Here is a 6,622-nt window from a genome sequence, read left to right as displayed (position 1 = left end):
TTCCCAACAAGGAAACAATTTCTTCTGGGGTTCCCAAGCTCTCAACATAGTGCCCGATATGGAATCAGTACTTGTTTATTTGTTCAGTTGCTAATCTGTCTATGTCATCCCACCCCCAGTAGAATTTAAGCTTTATGAGAGCCAGGATCTTGTCTTTCGTTTATTGTCCAACTCCAATGTCTAACAAAGTCTCCAATAAATATTTGTTGAATGAATGCATGAAGTCATGGGCTGTGATTCACATTTTGTTTTCCCCTGGCTGCCCCAGTGACCTCCTGTGAGCTCCTCGGCATACCTAGCATGGTGTGGTGGGACTGTGTCCAGCACACAGCCCTAATGCAGTGCTTCTAGTCTTCGCCGCTGGCATCTTGCTCCTGTGACCAGTTCTCTGCAGGACTCCCAGCCTTGTGCCTGGGCAACTCTCAAGTACAGAGGAGTCAACTGTGGGTAGGTAAGTCTTGGGAAACCAGAACCAATGGATAAATGCTTTTCTCCTTCTTCCCCTGGTTGATCAACCTGAGATCCACTTCAGAGTTTTCCTGTGGCACTGGTTGACCAGCTGACACTTGGTGGTAGACAGCTTCATAGGAATCCCTGGATTGGCTCTCCTCCTCTGCTTCTGCCTCCTGGGATCACATCCTCAAATGTATGACTTGCACAAAAGCCTTTGTCCCAGGCTCTGCTTTGGGGGGAACCCAGGTGATGATGACTAGGTTCCCCTCCTGGCTCTGCCACTTCAGAGTCCTGTCTTTGGGTAAAACTCTGTAACCTCCATGCTTCTGTTTCCTCACCTGAAGAGGGAGTATGGAAACACCACTGCACAGGATTCTGTGATGCTGGATAACGTGGTACGTGGTGGGTGAGCGTGTCGGACTCAGTACCTGCGTGTATCATCAGGCTCTCACTAAAGATTTCTTTTCTTCCTGCCTGTTTTTGTAAAAGGCAGGTCGGGGAAATCTGCTTGGCCTCCTGGCTGGCAAGGCCTGTGAACAAATGTTGCTGAGCATGATCTCCACTCTGGTGGGAAAATCGGAGCAGAGGAGCAAAGGGTGACTAGGCCAGATGACTCAGGGATTTGGCAACTGGATCATTCTTCTCTGGAGCATTCTGTAAACATTGGTCAATGGACTCTTGCAACATGCCTGGCAGGTGGAAGCGGGAAGGAGTGAGGGTGTGGAGGATGTGGAGGCCGGGAGAGGCCAAACACGTTGCTCACAGGGGCCGACGTCGGCATGTCTGAGATGCTTTTCCAGAACACTGGCAGGAGGCGTCTTCGTGGAGGGGGCTGGGATGGTGATGAGTTCTCAGGTTCTCTTTTTGTCCCCACTTCCTTCCTGTCAACTCTGTAGCCTCTCCCAGATGGCATTCTCTTACTGCAGAGAACAATCCCAGAGTTCTTCATGCTCCTGTGCCCAAAATAGCTGAAGGCCCAAAGCAATGAAAACTCAAGAGAACGGTTTCTGGCCTTACCATAAGGATGGGAGAGGGATCCGGGGGCCGGGCTCCGCCGGGCTCCCCCTGAGCTTATGCACCATATGCCTCCTCAGCCTGCGGGGAAGGTAGGTTCTGGGTGCATTTTGCCCCTTGGCTACTGGGATGCTCTTTGGGAAGTGACTCAGGAGGGATGGGCCAGCTTTCTTAGTGTTTAATCATTACATCTTGTTGCAGAAGCCCTCTGCTTCCCACTCTCCCTGGCAGTCACAGCAGATAGCTGAGAACAGCCATGCTCATGGATCTGCAGAGGGATTAGTCAAGGGGAGATCGGGCTGGGTGATTGGCTGGCCGATACCCCTCCACAGAAGTGGCCCCATCTCTCAGAGCCATCCTCTTCCACCACCCAAGAGTCTAGATTCCTGCCCTCCTGGAAATCTATAGACATCTGGTCCTGGCTGGCCCCTGCTGAAGGACCTCAGGAAGGAAGAGGGCAACCTTCAGCAAATGATGGCCTTGCCGAGGCCACACTGTTGTGTCTACTGCCCCTCTGCCTCCCTGACCTCACCCCATGCCTTCCTTTCTGACCGTGGGGACCAGAGGCCCAAGCCCCCTGGCCCTCTTGCACCTGGCCAGCGAGTCCTGCTTCCTGAGCATGCTGCAGCTGCCTTCAGGCCCCTGTGCCTGGCAATTAGCTGCCCTTGGAGACCTACTGCTCACACACACTGCGCTCCCAGTGACCTCCTTTCCTGCTCCCTCATCAGCTGCTGGCTGTGGAGGTACTAGCAGAGTGAGCCAAAGATAGGGGAACTTTCTCTACAGGGAAGTTGCTGCCAGGGGAGGGAAGAGGAAGAGTGAAAACTGGGGAGGACGCAGGCAGTGAGAACTGCCAGCTAAACTGCCAGGGGATTTCATCTGGAGGCTCCTAACTCCCAAATTGCTACACTCATCTGAGGATGAACATAGGAATGGTTACACGGGTCTATGCTGTTTGCACACGCAGAAGCCAGCGTGGGTGGCTGGTCAAACGGGTTCCCAGCCCTAACCCTCCTTTCCAACTTCTGGTCCTGTCTGCACTCCATTCCCACGTGGTCATTGGGTTGGATGAGTTGTCTTTTATCACGGTGGTTCTCAAAGTGTGGTTCCTGGACCAGCAGCAGCAGCCTCTCTTGGAACTTGAAATGCAGGTTTCATAAATGGAGCCCAGGCCCACGGGATCCAGCTCTCAGGAATGCGGCCCAGCCATCTGGGCTTAGCAAGCCCTCTGAGGGATTCTGAGGCTCCCTGAGCCACAAGATCCGCTAGAGTTTGAGTAAAGAAATCCTTGTCCAGAGCAGAGAGGCCAAGGCAGAGGTCAGGGCCAGGCTTCCTGGAGAACAAGGCACTGGTGGCACACCCCACCCCAAGCAATGACAACGGAGCCACCTAGCACCCAGGGTGCTGAGTGGGCACTTTTCACTGACATTTCTCCTCACAGGGAAGGGAAACCACAGAGGTAGAAAGGCTTTTCCACCAAGGATGTGGGGAAACTGGGAGAAAGGGGCAGTGAAAAGAGAAAGAGAAGAAAGGAAAGAACAGGGGAAAATGGTTTCCCTCAGAGGCAGCACTAAAGAAAGCAGCTCAGCATTAAAAGGCCAGTCATGGTGGCCCATGCCTGTCATCCCAGCTACTCAGGAGACTGAGGCAGGAGGGTCACAAGTTCAAGGCCAGCCTGGGCAACTTGGCAAGATCCTGTCTCAAAATAATAATAATAATAATAATAATAATAATAATAATAAAAGGGGGGGGGCTGGGGATATGGCTCAAGCACTTGCCTGGCATGCGTGCGGCCCGGGTTCGATCCTCAGCACCACATACCAACAAAGATGTTGTGTCTGCCAATAACTAAAAAATAAATGATAAAAAAATTCTCTCTCTCTTTAAAAAAATAATTAAAAAAAGGGTTGGGGTTGTAGCTGGGTGGTAGAGCATTTTCCTAGCATATGGGAGGCCCTGGGTTCAATCTCCAGCACCAGATTAAAGAGGGAGAAAGAGGAGGAGAAGAAGCTTAAGGAGGTACGGAGCACAGCAGAAGGAACCCGGAAGAGAGGTGAGGAAAAATAACTCTTCTCTCACTTTTGACACATCCTTATTGAAACTTGAGGCAACTCTTTCTGGCCTATTTCCCCAACTCTACAATAAAGTTCTCAATTTCATCAATTTGAAAACAATGCTATGTGTATAGGATAAGATCTTAGTAAAAATTTTGAAAAGTGCCGGGCATGGTGGATTATATGCCTATAATCCCAGCATCTCGGGAGGCTGAGGCAGGAGGATCCAAGTTCAAAGCCAGCCTTAGTAACCTAGCGAGGCCCTAAGCAATTCAGCGAGACTGTCTCTAAATAAAATATAAAAAAGGGTCAGGGATGTGGCCCAGTCGTAAAGTGCTCCTGGGTTAAAACCTTGTTGGAAAAAAAGAGAAAAAAAACTAGAAAGATCTAAGTGTCAGGCATCTAACAATGTGAGGATTAAAAAAAAGAAAAAAAAAAAAAAAAGAGGCAGGTTGGTATGTTGGAAAGAACAATTGAGTATAAGTTAGGAAGGCTGGGCCCTGATTTCAGTTCTGTTATTAACCAGCAATGCAATCATGGGTCAAGCACCTTCCTCTCTGGGCCTCAATTTCCTTGTCTATGAAATGGGGACATTAGATCATATCTAATGGCATGCTAAGATTTAACAGTCTGTGACTCCATGTCTTTGATTAGTTGGTCCGTAGGGTCTGGATTCCCAGGTGGGCACCGTGGTGTTCTGGCCCTTGCCTCATGGAGAGAGAGGAACCAGAGAAAAGAGGTGGGGCATCGTGTTGTTGGATCCAGGATTCAGTACCAGGGCCTGGAGGAGGGAGACGGAAAGCAGAGTGAGAAGGCTCTCCAAAAGATTGGCACACCGCTCACAGAGAGACAGATGTGCTCCAAGTCTGTTTTTGTTTTGTGGTTTTTTTCACCCATGAAGCTCAGGTCAGCGCTCATCACAAGGGAGTTCCCAAGAAAGAGGAGCAGGAGGACTGGCTCAAGACCTCTGTTCTTCCTCCTTGGCTTCATGACACTGGAGATTTGAATTCCCCTTTTCTCTTCCCCACCACAGTTGACACAGCTGGAGAGTGGAGACCAGAAGGGAGGTTGCTTGACATTCTCAATTCCTGAGTTAGCCTGGCCTGAGGGAGGCAGCTCAGAAAGGAGGCCAGAGAGCAGACCCCTGGCTTCAGGCAGGAAGAGGAAGAAAGCCAAGCATTCTTTTAACAAGACCAGCTCTCTGGCCGTCCCAGGCCTCCTCTGGTTCTACTACTGGATGCCCCTGCTCCCACTCAGGCCAGGGGTGTGTGCCCTGAGCCTCACTCATCTTCTTCCTCTTTGGGGACCACGCATAGCATTGGGGAGCAGCTTAAGTGGCAGAACCGGTATCAGGGCGCCCTGGGGCTCTATGAGGCTGTAGCTCCTACTCCTGGGAACGGCTGGAGGCTATTTCTACTCCTTAGTCAGCACAGGGTGGGAAGGGTGAGGGCCTGGGAAAGGCCAGTGGCGTGAGCTTCTGTAGCAATTGCTCCTTCGTAAACACAGTAATAGCAGGCCTGGGATTGTGGCTGTCACCCCTGATAATTATCAGCTGCAGCTCCTTCCCCCCTAGGTGGGCCACCAAGCTCATCACTACACAGGGGTCTGCCCGAATAAGCTCCAGACTTCCAGATCGCTTCTTCCGGTTGCTAAGCAACTGGGAGTCTGTGCTGGAAGGGGTGGATCTCATTTAGGAAAATCTCTCCAGGTCTCCCGAATCTCTGAAGTCTAAATCAATTGTGCTCCAAGAGGAGATGACTGGCTGCTCCCCTGAGGGTCAGAGGCGGTCCAAATGCAAAGGTAGTCCAGCCTGGTAATATGTGAGGGACCCCACTGGCCCTGGGAAATTGGAGGAGGGGAGTCTGCTCTGGAAGCAACCCTTTTGCTGACACTCCTTAACTGTTATGTAGGGCATGGGGCTGAAAATCTCATGCTGGGTCAAGGTTAACAGGATCTGGGGCCAACAGTCCCTGCGGTCTCCTTTAGCTGGTTGGGATAAGAAGCAGCCCATAGGTGTCTGCCTTGTACTGGTCACTGAAGCCCAAGAGGTGAAGAGGGCAGGAAGGCAGGTTAGTGTTAATTGGCTTGTTTTTGGTGGCAAGAACCTGTGTGAGGGAACAGGCCCTGGAACCTTTTGCTCCTTTGCAGAGCTCCATGGTTCAGTTGTGAGAGCTTGGGGAGGAGAAAGCTCTTGGAGCTGCCTTCGTTTCTTGCTGAAGGAGATGTAATTTGGGGGTTGGTGAATCCAATCTTATCTGCTTGTGAATCTACTGTGTTGTCTTAGGCAAGACTCAGGAATCCACTCCTGAAGTATTTGGTCACTGTGTCATAGGCTGGGACAGGCAGAGTTGGAGGGAGAGGAGAGGGAGGAGGGGAAGGCCGTCTATTGGCCCCGGATCCTGTTACCCTTGACCCAGCATGACGTTTTCCTATTGAGTTCTGAGGAGTGTGTCCACCTCTGCTTTCCTGGTTGGAGACCCTGGCTTAAAGAGAAACCAAAGACAAAGGATTTTAATAAATCCAACTCATCTTCCTTGACCATGAACTCAGATAGGAGGTGCAGGGACCAGGAGGGAAAGGAGGACCTGTGTGATCCAGTTCCTGGTCTCGGGAAGCTCACAGTCTGGCCAGGGAGGTGTCCCATGTACTCTCACAACTCAGAGCAGTCAGAGATGGAGGCTTTGCCGAAGGTGGAGGTAATAAAAACCGGTTTATCTTCCCAGAGCAAGACTTGCCTCAGGGTCCTGCTTGTGGAAACCAGGGCTTGGATTGCCTGAGTCAGGGCACTGGGGAGCACCTCCTAGTCTTTGGAATCTGGTTGAGGTGGGGCAGCTGTGTAGGAGGGAGAGGGGGTGAGGTGCATCCTTCAGGTGGGGGCTGAGGAGGTGGACGTGAAGGGCTCCCTGGGCAGCAGCTGGCTGCCTAGCAATCCTGACCACATCCTCTTTACCTTCAAGAGACAGGAGACAGCGGAGGAAAGAAGAAGCCAACCACCACTCCTGGTCGTCCATCACGGTCACCGTCAGGTTCAACAAATATTCATGGGGTTCCCACCATGTGCCAGCTAGGGGGCTTGGTGCTTCTTGGTAGCCGTCTTATTC

At 51.5% G+C, this 6,622-nt stretch overlaps 1 long non-coding RNA gene across 1 annotated transcript; it reads left to right on the top strand.

Moving 5' to 3' along the window:
- The first annotated feature begins 366 nt into the window (after positions 1-366).
- LOC144256894 (uncharacterized) lies at positions 367-1,886 on the top strand. Its single transcript, XR_013344304.1, has 3 exons — positions 367-451; positions 1,350-1,559; positions 1,669-1,886. It is a non-coding gene; the product is annotated as an uncharacterized LOC144256894 (long non-coding RNA).
- The last annotated feature ends 4,736 nt before the right edge of the window (positions 1,887-6,622 follow it).

This window comes from Urocitellus parryii, chromosome 9, assembly GCF_045843805.1.
Source record: "Urocitellus parryii isolate mUroPar1 chromosome 9, mUroPar1.hap1, whole genome shotgun sequence".
Lineage (NCBI taxonomy): Eukaryota > Metazoa > Chordata > Mammalia > Rodentia > Sciuridae > Urocitellus > Urocitellus parryii.
The sequence above is the reverse complement of the archived record's forward strand: the minus strand, read 5'-3'. Positions and strand labels throughout refer to the sequence as shown.